Source organism: Meriones unguiculatus, chromosome 1 (assembly GCF_030254825.1).
Source record: "Meriones unguiculatus strain TT.TT164.6M chromosome 1, Bangor_MerUng_6.1, whole genome shotgun sequence".
NCBI classification, from domain to species: domain Eukaryota; kingdom Metazoa; phylum Chordata; class Mammalia; order Rodentia; family Muridae; genus Meriones; species Meriones unguiculatus.
Genome location: NC_083349.1, coordinates 26,903,646 through 26,925,973, shown reverse-complemented (window position 1 = coordinate 26,925,973; position 22,328 = coordinate 26,903,646). Strand labels below are relative to the sequence as shown.

General features: G+C 41.7%; 1 protein-coding gene and 1 long non-coding RNA gene across 4 annotated transcripts in view; both read left to right on the top strand.

Annotated features, from left to right (window-relative positions):
* The window catches only part of LOC132654762 (solute carrier family 22 member 19-like), a 96,102-nt gene that overhangs the window by 5,230 nt on the left and 68,544 nt on the right, over positions 1–22,328 (top strand). The gene's annotated exons all lie outside the window — the stretch shown is intronic.
* Positions 18,694–20,566, top strand: LOC132654771 (uncharacterized). The gene is made up of 3 exons (XR_009592485.1): positions 18,694–18,955; positions 19,241–19,287; positions 20,276–20,566. It is a non-coding gene; the product is annotated as an uncharacterized LOC132654771 (long non-coding RNA).

The following is a 22,328-nucleotide window of genomic DNA, read 5'->3' as shown; positions in this document are numbered from 1 at the left end:
AGATTTTAGTATATTTATCCTATATTATATGTCTGATATCCACTTATAAGTAAGGATATACCATGTGTGTTTTTCTGCTTCTGAGATACCTCACTCACGATAATCATTTCTAGATCTCACCATTTGCCTGCAAATTTCATGATTTCCTTGTTTTTAATTACTGAGTAGTATTCCATTATGTAAATGGAAGTTCTTTATCCATTCCTCCCTTGAGGGATATTTCCAGCTTCAGCCAACTGCAAATGAAGCGGCTACAAACAACTTGAGCAAATATCCTTGTTGTGTACATGAACATCTTTTGGATATATGCCTAGGAGTGGTATAGCTGTATCTTGAGGAAGTGCTACCTGAGAAAGGGACAGGTTAATTTTGAAATTGGTTGCATATGTTTACATTCCCACCAGCAATGGAGTAGGGTTCCCCTTTCCACACATCCTCTCCAGCACGTGTTTTCACTTGAGTTTTTGTTCTCAGACATTCTGATGAATATAAGGTAAAATCTCAGGGTTGTTTTGATTTGTATTTCCCTGATGACTAAGGACTTTGAGGATTTCTTTAAGTATTTCTCTGCCATTAGATATTCCTCTACAAAGAATTCTCTGTTTAGCTCTATAATATAACCCATTTTTAGTTGGTTTACTTGAATAATTGCTTTATAACTTCTTGAGTTCTTTATATATTCTGGACATTAGCCCTCTGTCAGATATAAGGTTAGTGAAGATCCTTTCCCAGTCTGTAGGCTGTTATTTTGTCCTGAAGACAATGTCCTTTGCTTTACAGAAGCTTTTCAGTTTCATGAGGTCCCACTTATTGATTGTTGATTTTAGAGCCTTTGCCCTTGGTGTTCTGTTGAGGAAGTTGTCTCCTTTGCTAGTGAGTTCAAGGCTTTTAACCATTTTTCTTCTAACACATTTAGTGTGTTTGGTTTTATATTGAGGTCTTCAATCTACTTGGACCTTAGTTTTGTGCAGGATGATAAATATGGATTTATTTGCATATGTCCACATGTAGGACATCCAGTTAGACAAGCACCATTTATTGAAAATGCTGCCTTTTTTCCCATTGAATGATTTTGGCTTCTTTGTGAAAAATCAAGTATATATAGATATGTGCTTTATGTGTGGGTCTTCTATTTGATTCCTTTGATCAATCATTCTATTTCTATGCCAGTACCATGCAGTTCCTATTACTATTGTTCTGTAGTACAGGTTGAGGTTAGAGATAGAGAAACCTCCACAAGTTATTCTATTGTATAGGATTGTTTTATCTATTCTGGGTCTTTTGTTTTTCCATACAAAATTTAGAATTGTTCTTTCAAATTTTGTGAAGAATTTTGCTGGAATTTTAATGGGAATAACATTGAATCTATCGATTGCTTTTGTCAGGTTAGCCATTTTCACTATGTTAATCCTACCGATCCATGAGCATGGGAGATCTGTCCACCTTCCATCTAATTTTTTTCTTCAGAGACATCAAAAATTTTTTTTGAACAGGTTTTTCATTTCCTTGATTAGAGTCACACCAAGGAACGTTATGTTATTTCTGGCTATTGTGAAGTGTTGTTCCCTAGTTTCTCTCTTGGCACTTTCGTCTTTTGTATACAAGAGAGCTACTGGTTTTTTGAGTTAATTTTGAATCCAGCCATTTTGCTGAATGTGTTTATCAGCTGAACGAGTTCCCTGGTTGCATTTTGGGGTCGAACATGTATACTATTATATCATCTGTGAATAGTGACACTTTGACTTCTTCCTTTCCAATTTTTATCTCCTTGATCTCCCTTAGTTATCTTACTGTTCTAGCTAGGACTTTAAGTACTATGATGAAGAGATATGGAGAGTGTGGGCAGCCTTGCCTTGTCCCTGATTTCAGTGGGATTGATTCAGGTTCTCTCCGTTTAGTTTGATGTTGTCTATAGGCTTGCTGTATATTGTCTTTTCTATGTTTAGGTAAGTGCCTTTTATTCCTGATCTCTCCAAGACTTTAAATATGAATGGGTGTTGGATTTTGTCAAATGCTTTTTCAGCATCTAAGGAGATGATCATGTGTTTTTCTCCTTCAGTTTGTTTATATTGTGGATTACATTGATGGATTCCTGTATGTTGCACCACCCTGTAAGCCTGGGATGAAGCCTACTTGATCATGATGGTTAATAACTTTAATGTGATCTTGGATTCAGTTTGCAAGTATTTTATTGAGTATTTTTGCATCAATGATCATAAGAGGGATAGATCTGAAGTTCTCTTTTGTTGGGTCTTTTTGTGGTTTAGTTATTAAGGTGACTGTGGCTTCATAGAATGAGCTTGGTAATTTTCACCCTGTTTCTCTTTTGTGGAATAGTTTGAAGAGAATTGAAGTTAGCTCATCTCTGAAGGTCCGGTAGGATTCTGCACTGAAACCATCTGGCCCTGGGCTTTTTTTTTTTTTTTTTTTTTTTTTTGAAGGGAGACTTTTGATAACTGTTTCTATTTACTTGTGGGATATAGGACTATTCAATCTTTCTACCTGATCCTGATTTAATTTTGGTCAATGGAATCTATCAAGGAAAATGTCCATTTCATAAAAAGACACAGATTAACAGAATGGATACATAAACAAAACCCAGCAATCTGTTGCATACAAGAAACACACCTAAGGTATAAAGATAGACATTACCTGAGGGTAAAAGGTTGGAAGACGACTTTCCAAGCAAATGGACCCAAGAAACAAGCAGGAGTAGCCATTCTAATATCTGATAAAATAGACTTTCAACCAAAATTAATAAAAAGAGATGGGGAAGGACACTTCATACTCATCAAGGGAAAATTCCACCAGGAAGACATCACAATCCTGAATATCTATATCCCAAATACAAGAGCACCCACATTTGTAAAAGAAACATTGATTAAATTTAAACCACATATAGATCCCCACACATTGATAGTGGGAGACTTCAACACCCCACTCTCAACAAAGGACAGGTCAACAAAACAGAAATTAAACAAAGAAACAATATCTCTGACAGAGGTTATGAATCAAATGAACCTCACAGACATTTACAGAACTTTACACCCAAACACAAAAGAATTTACCTTCTTCTCAGCACCTCATGGAACCTTCTCCAAAATAGACCATATAGTGGGTCACAAAGCAAGTCTCAACAGATACAAGATTGAAATAATTCCTTGTATCTTGTCTGATCACCATGAAATAAAGTTGGACTTCAACAACAACAGAAATGGCAAAAAGCCTACACACACATGTAAAGTGAACAACTTGTTACTAAATGACAGCTGGGTCAGGGAAGAAATAAAGAAAGAAATTAAAGTCTTCCTAGAACTCAATGAAAATGAAGACATAACATATCATTCAGATCTTTCAAATTTTATGACATTTAGGCTTTTGTAGTAAGAACTAACGATTGGATTTCCTCAGTGTCTGTTGCTATGTCCCTTTTTTCATTTATGATTTTGCTGATTTGGATAGTTTCTCTCTGCCATTTAGTTAGTTTTGGTAAGGGTTTGTCTATCTTGTTGATTTTCTCAAAGATACAGCTCTTGATCTCATTGATTCTTTGATTTATTTTATTTGTTTCTAATGGATTTATTTCAGTCCTTAGTTTGATTATTTCCAGCTGTCTATGCCTCTTGAGTGTGTCTGCTTCTTTCTTCCTAGGGCTTTCAGGTGAGCCATTATGCTGTTGTCTGAGATGTTTCTAATTTCTTCTTGAAAGCACTCAGTGCTATAAATTTTTTCTTAGCACTGCACTTTTGGTTATAATGTGCCTCATTTTCATTGAGTCCTAGGAAGTCTCTAATTTCTTTATTTCCTTCCTGACCCAACTATCATTGAGTAGTGAGTTGTTCAGTTTTCATGTGTGTGTGTAGGCTTCATGCTATTTCTGTTGTTGTTGTGGTCCAGGTTTCATCCATGGTGGTCAGATAGGATACAAGAGATTATTTCAATTTTCTTGTATCTGTTGAGGCTTGTTTTGTGACCAACTACATTTTGGAGAAGGTTCCATGGGGTGCTGAAAAGAAGGTATACTCTTTTGAGTTTGGGTAAAAAGTTCTGTATTCGAGGGCCTCTGAAAGCCTCTGCCCTACAGACTATCAATGCAGATGCTGAGCCTGATGGGCAACTGTTGGGCAGAGTGAAGGGAATTTTATGTAAGAACTGGGAAATAGTAAGAGCTGGAGAGGACACGGTCTCCACAAGGAGAGCAACAGAACCAGAAAATTTGAACACAGGGAACTTCCCAGAGACTCATACTCCAACCAAGGACTATTCATAGAGATAACCCAGAACCCCTGCACAGATGTAGCCCAGGGCAGTTCAGAGTCCAATTGGGTTACATAGTAATGTGAAGAGGGACTGCCTCTGACATAATCTGATTGGCCTGCTCTTTGATCACCTCCCCCTGGGGGGGAGCAGCCTTACCAGGCCATAGTAGAGGACAATGCAGCCACTTTTGATGTGAACTGATAGACTAAGATCAGAAAGGAGAGGAGAACCTCCCCTATCAGTGGACTTGGGGAGTGGCATGCATGCAGAGGGAGGAGAGAGGGTAGGATTGAGAGGGGAGGAGGGAGGGGCTTATGGGGGGATGCAGAATGAATAAAGTGTAATTGATGAAAAATAAAAAATAAATTAAAAAGAAAGTTCTGTAGTCATCTGTTAGGTCCATTTGATTTAGGACCTTTATAATGCCATTATTTCCCTATATAATAGCTTCTGTCTAGATAATCTGTCCCTTGGTGAGAGTGGAGTGTCAAAGTCTCCCATTATTAAGGTGTTGGCACCAATGTGTTTTTTAAGTTTTAATAATGTTTCCTTTACAAATGTAGATGCTCTTGTATTGGGGGCATAGATAGTCAGGATTGTGATGATCTCGTGATGGATTTTTGCTTTGATGATTATGAAGTTCCTCTCCTCATTTTTTTTGATTAATTTTGGTTGAAAGTCTATTTTATTAGATATTAGGATAGCTACCCCAGCCTGTTTTCTGGGTCCATTTCCTCGAAAAACAATTTTCCAGTCCTTTACTCTGAGCCATTTGTCTTTGTTACAGGGGTATATTTCTTGGATGGAGCAGAATGTTGGATCCTGTTTCTTCAACCATTCTTTTAGTCCTTTAGTGTGGATCTTTTTATTGGATAGTTGAGTCTATTGATGTTGAGAGATGATAGTGACTAATGAATGTTAGTTCCTTTTTTTGTGGAGTTGGCAGTGTTTCAATTTTTGTTTCCTTTTAATTTTTGTTGTGATGTTAACTATAACCTGTGTTTTCTTGGGTGTCATTTTTGTTGGATTGGAGTTTTCTTTCTAGTATATTCTGTAGGACTGGGTTGCTGTGTAGATATTGTTTAAGTTTAGTTTTGTCATGGAATATTTTGTTTTCTCTATCTATATACATTGAACTTTTCACTGGGTATAGTAGTCTGGGTTGGCATCTGTGGTGCATTAGAGTCTGCATGACATCTGCCCAGGCCCTTTTGGCTTTCATAGTTTCTGTCGAGGAATCTGGTGTGATTCTGATCTACCTTTAATGATCTACCTTTAAATTTTACTTGGATTTTTTCCCTTGCTGCTTTAATATTTTTTCTTTGTTCTGTAGATTCAGTGTTTTGACTATTATGTGACATGAAGACTTTCTTTTCTCATCTAGTCTTTTTGGTGTTCTGTAGGGTTCTTGCATGTTTAAGGACATCTCTTTACATTGGGAAAATTTTCTTCTACGATTTTTTTCAAAAATATTTTCTGGACCTTGGATTCTGGAATCTTTCTTTTTGTCTATTCCTATTATTCTTAGATTTTCTCTTTTATGGTGTCCTTGATTTCTTGGATGTTTTGTGTTTAGAACTTCTCTGCTTTTACCTTTTCTTTGAGAGATGTTTCCCTTTCTACGATTATATCTTCAGCACCTGAGATTCTCTCTTCCATCTCTTGTATTCTATATGTGATGCTTTCTTTTATGGTTCCTGATCTTTTCTCAAATCTCTCCAGCTCCAGGGTTTTCTCTGTTTGCGTTTTTTTTAATTGTTTTTAATTCTGTTTTCATGCTTTGCACCATTTCCTTCTTCTGTTGGAATGTGTATTACTGTCTTTATATGATGGCCTCAATTTGTTGTTCATTTCCTCTCTGTATGCCACCAATTGTGCCTCTATTTGTTTGGCTGTTTTGCCTGTATTTCTTTGAAAGCTATGTTTATTTCCTCTTTACATGTCTCCATTTGTGTAGCTATTTAGTTGAGAGATTTGGCTGTTACCTCTTTATGTGCCTCTAATAACTGGATAAGCATACGTTTAAAATCATTTTTCCTGTGTTTTCGATGAATGAAAATACCCATTGATTTTGGGGGGTTGTTAGTGAAGCCATGTCCTGATTTTTGTTGGATGTGTTCTTAAAGCAACCTCTAGCCATCTGCTTATCTGTAACCTTTGCTGTTTGTTCCTGTAATCTGTACTTCAGACTGGGTCCATCTGTCTCTGGTGTCTTGAGTATTTTTCAGGAAAATGAGAGATATCCTCCTGTTTGAGAGTGTGTGTTGGTGTTTCAGCTGTAGCTAAGGGCCGAAAGTTGCAGGCACCAGTGTACAAGTGCAGGCGAACAAGCAAAAGCCTGTGCATGGAAGTATGCCTTGAAGGACAGAGTGCTAGAGTGTGTAGATGCCTGGAATGTGGCATGTAAGTGTAAGAGGAGGTGTGGATGCTGGCACTGTTCACAACCACAATGCACATGTGTAGGTTCCCTGAATACCTCAGTGGCCTACAGACCTACCATACTATCCTCCTGGTATTCAGATCTTCCTGTGCTCCAGAATTGTTTGACTGGACTCCACTGATTGACCCACCGAACAGGGGTTTCTATGTTGAGAATGCTGTCCCAAGAATCCCTTGTTGGCCATATTGTGTGTGTGTGTGTGAGGATATGATGTCTTGCCGCTAGCATAGAGGGACCCTGGATCTGGGGTTCCGCATGCATTCACTTGAAGGGGCACTCACTAGCTATCAGGCCTAATCAGAAAGCACGGGAGTGTGTCTTGTTCTCTAATCACAGATTTGTGCTTGCAAGGGCTAATGAGAATGTAAGAGATCCATCAACCCAGTGGTGTCCACTGTTTCTCTGATGGGCAGGGAGACCCTTACTAGCGGTGGCCACTACTGCTGTCTCAGTCACAGAGCATGGAGGCTCCTGTTAGGGCTAGCTGCTACCCAGCTTCCATGACCATAGGTGTGGGAGGCCAGTACAGATGCCCACTGGGAGGCCCTGGAGGTGTGTACAGCTACCCACCACTGCTGTAGACCTGGGATGTCTGTGCAGTTGCTCACTGGGAAGCCCTGGAAAGCCTCTACAATGGCCCAAAAAACTGGAAGCAGGTACAGCAGCCCGCTGGGAGGCCCACACAGGTGCCTGCTGCAGCCGAAGAACTGGGAAGCTGGTACAGACACCTGCTGGGAGGCCTGTACAGCTTCCCACCTCTGCATGCCTCTGCTCTCTCACTGAGCCAGGCTTGGAGCAGAGGGCACTGCTGGCCACCTCCAATGAAGATGAAGGAGGGAGGCCAGTCAAAGGGAAGTGCAGGGGGGTTGAATATTCACCATACTCAGTCTCCAGAGATCTCCACAGATGAATGACCTGGATCCAAAAGGTCTCAGCTCATGGGTTGTCCCCTCTTGCTCAGGAAGCCTCAGTGTCGAAGTTCTGGCTTTAACTGCCCCTCCACTCGCCAATTTCAGTTTCAGATCCTGTGCCCCTTAGATATACTGCGCACTGGCCGCTGCCATTTTGGATCTTCCAGGATCTCCATTTCTATTTTAGCATATAAACGTTCATCTAGTAATTGAGCTTTATGAATACACACACAGTCTGACCAAGTTGGCCTATAGCTGAAGACTTTCTCTTCAGCATCTCAGTGGGCTGCCATTTTGCAATATCTTCAAGCCTCTGTGGAGTTTTCTCATCTGGAAGCACCCTTTTTGGTGTTATTGTAAATACCAGATTGGATATCTCTGAAGGCTCTCTAATATGATTCAAACATTCCCCCAACCTCTGCTCTATAATTTATCATTTGTTTATTCAGTCTCTTCTTTCAACAAGTCTGTCTTATCCTGATCTTTTCCAAAGAGGATATACAAAACTGAAATCTCCAGTGAAAAAAAAATATTTGTATGCAAAGAACCAAACTCAAATGTTATCCAGAAGCACTGTGTCATTGTGTCTTCCTCCATTTTCAACATGGAAAAGTATCTTTTTAAATCTCTAATCCATTTCTTAAAGACTTTACTTTCTTTTTCCCAGTTTCCCTTTCAGACTTACCAGTTCAGATGTTTTAGGCTTCTCAGTCTGTCTCTCGCTCCTGCTTCCAGGAAGAGGTATTTTTTTCTGCCTCCCTTAATGGATCCTGACCCCTTCCTCACTCTGGAAAGTTAAGGTCCATAAATATTTGCTCCTCAGACTGATGAGTTCCTCTTCTCAAAGGGATTTTGCTTTCTGCCGTGGCTAGCAAAGTCTGGCTTTGAGAAGCTTCCTTGTTAAAGAGCCACTTTTTTTTTTCTCTACGTAAAGAAACTGCCTCTCTGGGGTCTGTATGTAACAATTTTTGTTTTTCTGTAGCCTGCTGGAGGCCTTGCTATTCTGCAGGGTTGTGGGGGTCTGTCTAACCAGGAATCTGTGAGCTCCTGGTTTAGGAACTTTACTTTGTTTTTAAGGAACAGAACTGAAAACTGCTGTAAAGTTTTACTTTCTATTGCAAAACCTGCACTCCTGGTGCAGGGTCCGTACCGCTCCCTCCCCCAAAGAGACTCACAGACCACAGTTCGATGCAAAAGCAAGAGGCAGTTTATTCCGATCGCAATGGGGGTCGTCCCTTCAAAGCAGGAGACGACCCTGAGCATACTAAGCACAGAGTTTTTATTCCTAAAAAAATCAGGCCTTTACATTGATTAGTCAGCAGAAAAGATAGCAGTAATGTGGGCTGGCAGCTGTAGCGGGGAGCTCACAGCTCCAAGGACAGTCCTCCCCTAAATCGCCTGACTTGTTCTTCTTTCTTCTTAGCTGGCCCTTATTCAAGGTCCAGTTGTTTTTCTTTTTAATTTGGGATGTTCCCAATTTTCATTCCCCCCTTTTTCTTTGGCATAATTTTAACCCTAAAATTACAGGCTAGATTTAGCCTGCATCTCTAATTGCTGATACTGCTGTCGAAGCATAAGGACCTGAACGGTACTGATCCGTTCTCTCACGAAATTAACTAGCTTGTTAAGAATGCAGGGGCCAAGAGTTACAATCAGGAGAAGAATTAGCAAAGGGCCTAGCAAGGTGGAGATTAAAGTGGTCATCCATGGAGAGGAATTAAACCATCCTTCAAACCATCCTAGGCTTTGGGCTCCTTCTCGCTTTCTCTTTTTTAAGCCCTCTTTGACCTTATCTAGGGTCTCAGTGACAACTCCAGTATGGTCGACATAGAAACAGCATTCTTCTTTTAGAGCAGCGCATAAACCTCCTTGTTGCAAAAACAATAAATCTAAGCCCCTTCTGTTTTGTAACACCATCTCTGATAATGACTGTAAGGAATCTTTGAGCTCTCTAATTGTGCTTTCTAATCTTTCTATGTCCTCATCAACAGCTGCCCTAAGCTCATTTAACCTGCTATGTCGGAGGGATATAGCCGACCCTCCAGCTGCTGTCCCTACTGCTCCTAGCCCGACCCCAAGCATTATGGCTAAGGAAATTCCCAGGTCTCTTTTTGTTTGTATCAGCAGTTCCCCCACAGAGTCCCAGTATTGGAAGGGCTCTTCATACGGGTGATAGGTGACTCGGGGGATTACCTGGACCAGGACACAGTAGTCAGATGAATTGACAAGCACCTGAGTACTGACACAAGTAGTAATCCCTGTCGCACAGACCCACCATCCATTGATTGGTGGTATGAGGTACCCAGACAGACCTGCAACATCATAGGTTTGGTTGCATAAAAACTGATGACTGGGGGGGACTTTACCTACACAGAGTCCTTGCCCTGAAACGGCAGACAGGGAAAGTCTAGCCTCCCTTTGCGTCCAACGGCAGGCTGTCGCCTCTTGGGAGTTACTTATCTCATCTGTAAAGGCAATTCCTTCATAATATGGGGGAGCAATTCCAAAGCATAACCAACAAGACTCAGTAACCTTGGGGTTGGTGTTATTCCCCTGTGCTAGGGAATTAATGTATGGTCCAGGAGGCTTAGGGGAAGAAGAATCTTTACCCATTTTTGAGTTAGGAGTCAGTGAGGGGGTTGCTGGACGTGGGGCTTTAGTCTGGGGGTCTGATTTCACTGGGGGAACCAGGTGAGGGCCAGCTTTATTTGGCCCTACTTCAGCAGATGGGGCTGTTATTTTTAATTTGATGGTGAAAAGTAACCCATCATTATATTTTTCCTTATATATTTGTAGGCCTCAAGTGAACCCTGTCACCCAGTTAGTTGAAATCTGTTTTCCAGCGTCTGTGAACCGGATTAGCAGGGGGTGGCACCAGGTGGTACATATTGGCTGATTAGTCCACCTATTGTTTGGTCCCCGGTCTGGGGGCTGGGCATGACTGTAATTAGCTTTAACAACAATGTAATCCCAACTGGAGGTAGGCTTCCAGTAAGTATCCCCAGTGGTTTCACACCCCCAATTTTTGCAGTAGAAGTCATTTCTCCCCCCACATTTGTTTACCATTTTAGGTTGCTGGTGGGGTCCTGGACATACATAAAAGGTTAGGACTCGCAGCATACTGCGGTGGTTGGTGGTCCCACAGCCCCCCCCCAGGGATCTAAGCCCCTTCTCTCACTAAAAGACCCACGTCTATGGTCTCCAGGAACCATGTTGGGGTCTAGGTGGCTTTGCAAATCCCAGTTAGCAGGTGCTCCTAGAGCCATTTTACAAAGGTCAGGGTACAAGTCCGACCACCATGTGAAGGGTGGGGCTATCTTTGAAACAGACCAAATTATAATATGTCTCTGATTAGTTACTTCCCAAGTCAAAAGTTTGGGCTGGTGAGGACTGGAGCCCAAGCAAGTATTGTAAGTGCTTAACAGAGCCAAAAGCACCAGCAGTTTGTGGATATCACCCACGGCTAACATTCTTAAAAAGTTTAAGTTTTAAGGGATTGTCACTGGGCTGGATTTTCCAGTCAGAAGTGGAGTCCTCTGGAGCGGGTTTGACGTGTGATGCATGGATCCAAGCAGCAATGCCTTCTACCTTCACAGCCGTTAGGGTGGTGAGCAGGATGCAGTAAGGACCTTTCCACCGGGGTTCCAAATTTTGACTATGGTGTCGCCGTACATAAACCAAGTCTCCAACTTGGAACTGATGTGGCACCTCTAAGGATCCTGGCGCATATGTACTGCCAACCTTGTTCCAGATTTCTTTTTTAATAAGCTGCAGTCCCTTTAACCTGGACAACAAGTCAGAGTTACCACTAGTTATGTCAAGAGGGTCTCTCAGGAGACTCAAGGGAGCAGGAACTCCATACAATAGTTCAAAAGGCGTGAGATTCAACAAGGAAGGAGTATTCCTGACCCTAAAAGACCACCAGTCTCCATGGTCAATTTAGTAAGGGTCTCTTTTAGAGTTTTATTCATTCTTTCTACCTGTCCTGAACTTTGGGGTCTATATGCACAATGTAATTTCCAATTAGTCCCCAAAAATCTGGCCACCTCCTGACTTACCTGAGCAACGAAGGCCGGCCCATTGTCTGACCCGATTACCTTTGGAACTCCAAACCGGGGAAACATGTCTTCTAAAATCTTCTTGGCTACAACCAGAGCAGTCTCTTTCTTGGTGGGAAAAGCTTCCACCCATCCTGAGAAGGTATCTACAAAGACTAGAAGATATTTATTTCCATACCTGGCCGGCTTGATCTTGGTAAAGTCCACTTTCCAATGCATTCCAGGTCTAGTTCCCCTTAACCGTTTTCCCGAGCTTTGGAAATTCTTCCCTACGTTTACCTTTTGGCAAGGGGTACATGTCTGAGTCACTTTTTCGGTTAGAGCAGTGAGGTTTAGTATTCGGTAAGGAGATTGGAGAACAATTTCAGTCAATTTCCTTGCCCTTAAATGAGTCCATTGATGCATTTGCGCTATTAGTCTCTTAGCATCTTCCTGTGGCAAAATGACCTTACCTTCGGGAGTCAATCCATGCTCCCACATTAGCATCGAATGTCCCTTGTTTTTTCTGTATTTGCTCCAGGTCGTCCTCTGAGTATTTTAGCTGTTCCTTTTCTGGCAATTCAGTAGTTAATATCACTGGAGCAGGACTTCCTCTAGCAGCTGCTTTAGCCTCCTGATCAGCCATGTTATTTCCCTTTGCTGCCTTGGAATTTCCCTTCTGATGTCCCAGGCAGTGAATTATGCTTATCTTGGTGGGCAGTAGTAAGGCATTGAGCAAGGCCAAGATTTCATTTTTATTTTTAATTTCTTTACCGGCTGACGTCAATAGGCCTCTCTGCTGGTAGATGGCCCCGTGCACATGGGCCGTAGCAAAGGCATACCTGCTGTCAGTGTAGATGTTTATCTTTTTGTCTTTCCCCAAAGTTAATGCTTGAGTTAAGGCAATTAGTTCTGCTCGTTGAGCAGAGGTGCCTTCAGGCAGCGCTTGGGCCCAGATTACCTTGTGTCCATCCACCACTGCTGCTCCCGCTTTTCTTTTTCCATTTTCCAAAAAGCTACTCCCATCTGTGTAATATGTCACCTCTGCATCCGGCAGAGGCTGGTCTTTTAAGTCCTTTCGCCATCCCTGTTCTTCTGCCAACACCTGCAAGCAATCATGCTCTGGGGGCTGAATCTCTGGATCTGGTAACAGGGTGGCAGGGTTTAGCCCCGTTGCTGGGGCAAAAGTAATCCTGTCATTATTTAAAAGCAAAGTTTGGTAATGAGTCATGTGAGCATTCGTGAGCCAGCGATCAGGTGGCTGTCTGACGACACTCTCAAGGGCATGAGGGGCATAAACAGTAAGATCTTGTCCCAAGGTCAGCTTGTCAGCATCCTTTACCAATGCGGCGACTGCTGCTATTATCCGAAGGCAGGTCGGCCATCCTGTTGCTTTTTAGATAGATAAGCTGGATCAAGCTTTTTAGATAGATAATCTACTGGTCTCTTCCAGGGTCCAATCTTTTGAGTTAACACCCCTTTAGCCATTCCCTGGTTCTTGGCCACATAGAGATGAAAAGGTTTAGTGACATCAGGAAGTCCCAAGGCTGGAGCTGACATTAAAGCCTGTTTAATAGTATCAAATGCAGCCTGATCATCTTTTCCCCAGGAAAAAGAGTCATTGCCCTTTGTAAGGGCATACAGAGGGGATGCCATTTCAGCGAACCCAGGAATCCATAATAGGCAAAACCCCGCTGTACCAAGAAATTCCCTCAGTTGTTTTGTAGTTCGTGGAGGGGGAATATGAAACACAGTCTCTTTTCTAGCCTCCAATAACCATCTTTTTCCTTCCTTTAGTATATACCCCAGGTAACTGACCTGTTTCCGGCATATCCGGGCCTTCTTTGCTGATGCTCTATAGCCGAGTTCGCCCAATTCTTGTAACAGTTGGCCAGTGGCTTTGAGACAGGTTTTCTGACAATCTACAGCTAGTAAGATGTCATCCACGTACTGGAGATGAGTTACCTGAGTATTTGTGGCCCGGAAGTGTGCCAGGTCTCGGTGCAGGGCTTCATCAAATATGGTAGGAGAATTCTTAAATCCTTGGGGAAGTCAAGTCCATGTTAGTTGGCCCGAGACCCCAGAGTCAGGATCTTTTCATTCAAAAGCGAAAATGTCTTGGCTGGCAGGGCTAAGTTGAAGACAAAAGAATGCATCTTTAAGGTCTAGAACAGTATACCAGGCTCTGTCAGGGGTAAGGGAGCTCAGCAGGTTATACGGGTTGGGGACTGTTGGATGTAAGTCCATAACCTGTTTGTTAACTTCCCTCAGGTCTTGCACAGGCCGATAATCTTTGCTCCTAGGCTTTCGGACCGGCAGTAATGGAGTATTCCAAGCAGATTGACACCTTTTCAAAACCCCTAGGTCAAGGAGTCGCTGTATATGAGGGCGAATCCCATCATGGGCTTCCTTAGACATTGGATATTGCCGCATTGCAACTGGGGCTGTCTGAGGTTTTAGCTCTATCTGGACTGGCGGTTGCTTTCTTGCTTTCCCTAAGCCAGCTGTTTCAGCCCAGGCCTCAGGGTATTTTTTTTACCCACCAGTCAATGTCTTTTTCCCCTTCTTTTAAATTTTTAAATAGCCGGTATTCATCTTCCAAGTGAATTGTAAGCACGTGAATAGGATCCCCTCTTTTATCTGTAACCTGTGGGCTTTCTGGGTTAAAATAGATGTGGGTTCCTATTTTGGTCAGGATATCCCGTCCCAGCAATGGGTATGGGCAGTCAGGCATGACTAAGAACGAGTGGGATACCCAGCCCATTCCGAGGTCCACTGTTCTTCAGGTAGTCCATGTATATTGCTTACATCCAGTGGTCCCTTGAACCCATGATTTTTTTCATGATTTTTTTTCTTTCTTAGCCCCTGAGTCTTGCAACAGAACTGAATGCTGAGCACCAGTATCCACTAGAAAATGGACTGGCTTCCCCTCCACCTTGAGGGTTACCCTGGGTTCAGGGAGGGGAACCGAACCTCGTCCTCCCTAATCGCTGTCATTATTTAAGGTCAGGACCCTGGTCCCTGTGGCTCGAGAATTCAGCTGCTTCTTCTTCCTTTTGGGGCAATCCCTCCTCCAGTGTCCCGTCTCCTTGCAGTAGGCACACTGGTCCTTAGACAAAGGGCCCTTACGGTTGCCAGGAACTCTCTCCCTTTCAGTACGACTTTCCTGAATTACGGTGGCCAGAATCTTAGTCAATTTTTTATCCTGCCTCTTGTCTCTCTCTCTCTCTCTTATCTCCTGTTCTTTCTGTTTCCTTTTTTCTTTTTTTCTTTTGTTTCTCTACTATAGAAGACTTTCTCTGCTACTTGCACTAAATCCTTCAACGACTTATCCTGCAGACCTTCTAATTTCTGAAGTTTCCTACGAATATCCATAGCTGACTGATCTATGAAAGATACAGCTACTGTTGCCCTGTGCTCATCTGAAGCAGGGTCATAGGGAGTAAACCGGCGGAACGTATCCATCAGCCATTCTAAGTAGGCTGTAGGAGATTCCTCTGGCCCCTGGACCACTTCTCTTACCTTAGTCAAATTGGTGGGTCTTCGAGCAGCCCCACGGAGACCCGACATTAGAGTCTGGTGGTAAACCTTCAAGTGCTGCCTACCCTCTGGTGTATTGTAATCCCAATCAGGACGAGAGAGAGGAAACCCATTATTAATCTCGTCGGGGAGAACTGTAGGCCTCCCATCCGCCCCCGGGACATTCTTCCTTGCTTCTAGAAGAACTCGTCCCCTCTCCTCGGTAGTCAGGAGTGTCTGTAAAAGCTGTTGGCAACCATCCCAAGTGGGCTGGTGAGAGAAAAGGACAGATTCAAAGAAGTCAGTCAAAGCTTGGGGGTTCTCAGAAAAAGGGGGATTGTGAGCCTTCCAATTGTAGAGATCAGCTGTGGGAAAAGGCCAGTACTGAAGGGGATGTTCCCCATCCCCATCTGGGAATCCATAGGCTCACAACGGGAGAGCCACCGAGTCCGGTTGAGTTGCTCTGCAGCTTCGTGTTCCAGCTGCTGGGCCCCGTTCATTCTGAGCAGGGTCAGCTGGTGAGTGCAGCGGGACCTCTGGCGGTGTCTGCGGCGCCAATGGTGTCTGTGGCGGCTGCGCTGAGGGACCGACAGCTCCCTCCCCCAAAGAGACTCACAGACCACAGTTCGATGCAAAAGCAAGAGGCAGTTTATTCCGATCGCAATGGGGGTCGTCCCTTCAAAGCAGGAGACGACCCTGAGCATACTAAGCACAGAGTTTTTATTCCTAAAAAAATCAGGCCTTTACATTGATTAGTCAGCAGAAAAGATAGCAGTAATGTGGGCTGGCAGCTGTAGCGGGGAGCTCACAGCTCCAAGGACAGTCCTCCCCTCTTCTCCCATCTCTCGGTTCTGTAGTGGGCCACTTACAGCTTCAAGGACAGTCCTCCCCTAAATCACCTGACTTGTTCTTCTTTCTTCTTAGCTGGCCCTTATTCAAGGTCCAGTTGTTTTTCTTTTTAATTTGGGATGGTCCCATTTTTCACTATATTAGTTCTTGCTAGATTACTATAAATTCTGCCAAACATTGGGCACTATTTGTTGTTAATTATTAATCATAATTATTGATTTATCTTTTATTTAAGCATCAGTGGTTCCTAAACCACTTCTTTGTTTACCCAAATCACCACACAGAGACTAGGATTTATTTAATTAACCTAGAGCACAAAGCTGGGCAATAATTGCTCTGTTCTAAACATCCAAGCCCTCATAGCTTTCTCCCATTCAGATTTCCCATATTATACTTGCTTTTAGTCATATCTTACATCTGGTTCTCCTCTCCTGGTTGTGCCATTTCCTCTGCTCTCAAATCTTTCTCCTCCTACTCTCCTCCCACTTGCTTCTTTCTCCTCCCCTCTGGATCAGGATGTCCAACCTTATTCTCTCCATTGCTCAGCATTAGCTGGTTGTCTTATTAACAATACAGAGAATAAATGGTGGCATGTTTACACAAACTTGAGACAGGTGATGCTTACAATAAGCACCACAATACAATGTCAAGATTGGAACCACATAAGGGGGTAGAGAAATCAGCATTGAATGAACAATAATAAATTGTATACATTCCACAAGTATATTATACCAACAAGGCCCTCAGAAAATTTGGATATTGCCCAGTCTTAAAAAGGCTAGCTGTCAGAGGCCCTCTGCTATAGGCTCCTGGCCTGTTTCCTCTTTTCTCCCTCTTCAGATGTCCATCTCGTTTGCCTTCCTGAATGTTTAGGCTTCCTACCAGGGCCCTCCATCTTGATTAGTTTCCTTAGATGTACAGGTTTTATTATGATTATCCTATATTAGAGGTCTAATATCCACCTATAAGTGAGTATATACCATGTGTGTCTTTCTGCTTCTGGGATACCTCACTCAAGATGATTTTTTCTAGATCCCACGTTTTGCCTGCAAATTTCATGATTCCTTATTTTTAATTGCTGAGTAGTATTCCATTGTGTAAATGTACCACAATTTATGTATCCATTCCTCAACTGAGGGACATCTGGGTTGTTTCCTGCTTCTGGCTATTACAAATAAAGCTGCTATGAACATGGTTGCCAGCAGGGTATCAAAACATACGCTGTGATTCATAGCCAAACTTTTTTTGCAGAGTGCAGGGAATCTTAGGAAAGTAGGGGGAGAAAGAAAGACCTAGAGGTTACAGGAGCTCCACAAGGAGAGCAACAGAAGCGAAAAATTGGGTACAGGGAGCTTCTGAGACTGATTCTCCAAACAAGGACCATGCATGGGGATAACTTAGAACCCCTGCACAGAAGTAGCAGCCCATGGCAGCTCATTGTCCTAGATGGTTCCCCAATAATAGGAACAGGGACCATCTCTGACATGAACTCATGGCTGGCTCTTTGGTCATCTCCACCTGAGGGGAAGCAGCCTTATCAGTCCACAGAGAAAGACAAAGAAGCCAGTTCTGCTGAGACCTGATAGACCAGGGTCAGATGAAATGGGAGGAAGACCTACCCTATCATTGGACTGAGAGAGTGGCACAGGAGAAGAAGAGGGAGGGATGGAGGGTGGGGTTGGGAAGGGATGGGAGAGGGGGCTATGACTGGGATACAAAGTGAGTAAACTGTAATAAGTAAAAATTAAATTAAAAAATAAACAGTAAGATAAAAAAAGAAAAAGAAGGGAAGTCTATCTGTAACACTTGGTATCTTGTCTCTGAGTTCTGTGAAAATGTAGGGCTTAAACGAAGTCCTGATTGGAACAGTTTGTGATGCTGGATGATCTAGCTAGCCATTTTAACTTGTTCTGGATGTAGATTTTTGAGATAACAGCTACTGAGACAGTCTGTGATAGGATCGAGTGTGATGCTGGAATAACTCGGCATCCTTCTCAGCATCCTTAAGTGTCAGGGCTACTTTCACTTCATGGTCTCTGGTCCTTTAATTCTGTAAACACATAAACTTTCACAGATAATATACATTCTGCATTAACACATGTATGGAATGTGCAGTGTGCACAATTTATGATTTTCTGCTCTTTGAGTAGATGAAAAGTATCTTTCTTTCTTTATAAGCCAGTCTGGACAGTATATCCAAACTGTAATACAAATTTTCATCTATGCCATGTAAAAGGAAGGCATAAGAAATCATGAGAACACTGTAGCCAACAATATTTGTTTGCTTTACATAGCTGAAGTCCTGGATGGAGACCTTTCTATGTTTCAGCCAGTCTGAGAGCTATTCCCATGTAGAGGGATCAGAAATATATGTTACCTGTTTTGTTGGTCTTCTGTATTTCTTTCTTTCTGCCTGTAGCCAAAATCTTCAATTTCGATTTTTATCAATTTCCAGGAAAACCACAGTATCTCTTTTGCTGTAGAAACCTAGGCAAAACCTCTCCTCCAGCATAGCACATTTTCTTCCCTTCATTCAGAAGATAAGACATCGCTAATGTACACAGTTTGCTTTAGTCCAGCATCTTTTCCATAAACCAATATCTCCCAGCACCTAGAGTTTTTTGCTTGTTAGAATTTTAAAAACGTAAAGTTAATAAAGCACTATGTAATATATTTCTGGGGGTCTTTGTTACCCCTTTTTATTTGTTAAGTATTTTCTTTAAAGTGCTATTAGATTTCTTTATTATTGCTTGTTCTATAGGATTTTTGGTATACACATAATATGCTTTATATTATAATATGCAAAATTGTTTTATTTTACTAGAGACATATGCTGAAGTGCTGTCAGTCTTACTTTCTACAGATGTTTCCATAATTGCTGTAACATCTAATAAGAACTAAAAGCAGTTGCCCATTGAAATCCTGAATATGTGTCTATGGTATGGTATACTTATTTTAATTTTCTAAATTCTGAAAAGTGAAACACATCTATTTGCCAAATTTTATTTTGGAGTGGAGGGATACCTTTAGGGTTCCTCCTTACAAGTAATGGAATTTGGTACAAATAGGAAACTTCCTTATGATTTTCTTGGCTTGTTGCCAAGTAATAGAAAAATCTTCTTTTAATGCTTTGCTGCTAACATGCAGTTTTTGTAAAATAATTCTGAAACTTCTAGCACATTTCCTCCTAATAGCTGATCAATTTCATCATTACCTTGTTCTAGAGGCCTGGTAGACCTGTATGGGATCTGATACGTGTTATATACAATAGGTGATTTCTATTTCTTACCACTTGTTGTAGTTGAATAAACAGTGACATTAACTCTGAATCATCCTGAATAAGTGCAGCAGTTTGTATAGGAAAACAAACCTTGCTGCATGTTGACAATCACTATATTAAAAATTTCTGGAAAATCTAATATCATAAGAATGGCATACAGCTCTGATTTTTCTTAACTGAATTATAAAGATCTGAGCCACCTTACATTATTTTTCTGACTCAGACTCATAACCTGCTTTTGCTGACTTACATTACTTGCACCAGTTTAGAATGCAGGGGCTTCAGAAATTAGTGTCCATTTTACTCTAGGAGGGCAAATCCAGTTAGTTCTTTTTATAAATTGAAGTCACTTGATTTTTGGGTATTTGTTGTTAATTTCTCCCAAAAAATTCCTGCATGCTCTTTGCTAATGTTCATTTCCTGCCCATATGATACAATCTCAGTATTAATGAACGGTACTACAGTCTTTGCTGGATCCATTCCCACTAATTGATGAAGTCTCATTTTGCCTTTTAGAATCGATTCAGAAACTTTTCTGTATAGATTTTTAATTTTTTACTCTGTGTGCAAAAAAAAAAAAATCCATGCTAACATATTATCTTCTTTCTGCATAAGAATTCCTGTGGAAGAATGAGTTGAAGGCAAGATAACTAAAGTACAAGCCATCTTTGGATTCAAACATTCTATATGTGCATCTTGTAATTTTGTTTCTACTAGAGTAAAGTCCTTTTCAGCCTCAGCTGATAATCTTCTTGGACTATTTAAATCTTTATCAACTTATATGGTTTGAAATAAGTTACTTGGCTTTTGAGTAATTAATTTAATTGTGGACCTTAGCCCATTAATGTCTGCCAACAATTTCTGAAAATCATTAAGAGCTCTTAATTTGTTTCTCCTGATTTGTACCTTCTGTGATTGATTTTTTGTACTTATCTGATATATTAGATAATTAATAAAATTTCCTATTTGCATTTTTCAGGAGCTGTTTGTAATCCCCAGCAAGGCAAAATTCTCTTTACTTCATCAAACATTTTTCCTAAAGCATTTGTATCTGACTCAGCCAGTAAGATATCATCCATATACTGGTAAATTGTGGATTGAGTAAAGTGTTTACAAACTATTTCTAATGGCTGTCACAGAAAATATTGACAGAAAGTGGAACTATTTAACACTCATTGTGGCAAGACCCTGCACTGGTATCTCTTAGTTGGTCTTTCATGATTCAATGTGGGCACAGTGAAAGCAGAACTTTCTCTGTCTTATTTCTCAAGGGGTACTGAGAAAAAGCAATCTTTTTTAAAATTCATATTCAATACCATTTAGAACTGTTCTTTTTTAAAATTGTATTTATTATTTCTTAAAATTTATTCAATTTGTATCCTGGCTATAGCCCTCTCTCTCAGCCCCTCCCAATCTTACCCTCCCTCCTTCATCTCTCCCTATGCACCTCCCCTAGTCCACTGATAGGGGAGGTCCTCCTCTCTTTCCTTCTTATCCCAGTCTATCAGGTCTCATCAGGAGTGGCTGCATTGTCTTCCTCTGTGGTCTGGTAAGGCTGCTCCCCCCTCAGTGGGAGGTGATCAAAGAGCAGAAGAATCAGTTCATGTCAGAGACAGTCACTGTTCCCATTACCATGGAACCCACTTGGACACTGAACTGCTGTGGGCTACATCTGTGCAGGGGTTCTCAGTTGTCTCCCTGAATGGAATTTGGTTAGAATATCAGTCTCAGGAAAGACCACTGTGAACTGATATTTTGGTTCTGTTGCTCTCCTTGTGCTCTCCTTGTGCTCTCCTGTCCTGTACAGATCTTAATATCTCCCTCTCCTTTCAAAAGATTCCCTGCACTCTGCCCAAAGTTTGGCTGTAAGTCTCAGCATCTGTTATGATAACCTGTAGGGTAGAGCCTTTCAGAGGCCCTCGTAGGTAGGCTCCAATCCTGTTCCCTGTTTTTTCACTCTTCTGATGTCCATTCTCTTTGACATTCTGAATGGGGATAGAGCATCTTACCCAGAGTCCTCCTTGATTAGTTTCCTTAGGTGAACAGATTTTAGTAGGTTTATCCTATATTATATTTTTAATATCCACTTATGACTGAATATATACCCTGAGGGGCTTTCGGTTTCTGGGATAACTTGTTTAAGGATGATCTTTTCCAGTTCCCACCATTTGCATGCAAATTTCATAATTTCCTTGTATTTTACTTATAATTTAGTTTTAGTAAACTAAATATCTTCTAAAATGAGATGAAATTAACATTTTTAATTTATTCTTTATTAATTACACTTTATTCACTTTATATCCCCCCTGTGGTTTCCTCCCTCCTCCTGTCCCAATCCTTCCCTTCCTCCACCCTCGGCATGCATGCTCCTCCCCAAGTCCACTGATATGGGAGGTCTTCTTTTTCTTCCTTCTGATCCTAGTCAATTAGGTCTCATCAGGAGTGGTTGCATTGTCTTCTTCTGTGGCCTTGTAATGCTGCTTCCCCCTCGGGGGGGGGGTAATTAAAGAGCAGGCCAATCAGTTCATGTCAGAGACAGTCCCTGTTCCTATTACAATGGAACCCACTTGGATACTGAACTGCCTTGGGCTACATCTGTGCAGGGGTCTTAGGTTATAACCATGCATAGTCCTTGGTTGGAGTATCAGTCTCAGCAAAGATCTGTGTGCACAGGTTTTTTTGCTTCTGTTGCTCTCCTTGTGGAGTTCCATCCTCTCCAGATCTTAATGTTTCCCACTTCTTTCCTAAGATTTCCTGCACTCTGCCCAAAGGTTGGCCAAAAGTCTCAACATCTGCTTTCATAGTCTGCAGGGCAGAGCCTTTCAGGGCTCCTCTGTGTCAGGTTCCTGACTTGCTCCCTCTTTTCTCCTTCTTCTGATGTCCATCTTCTTTGCCTTTCTGGATAGGAATTGAGCATTTTATCCAGAGTCCTCCCTCTTGATTAGTTTCTTTAGGTATACAGATTTTAGTAGGTTTATCCTATATTATATGAGTGAGTATATACCGTGTGCATCTTTCTGCTTCTGGGATAG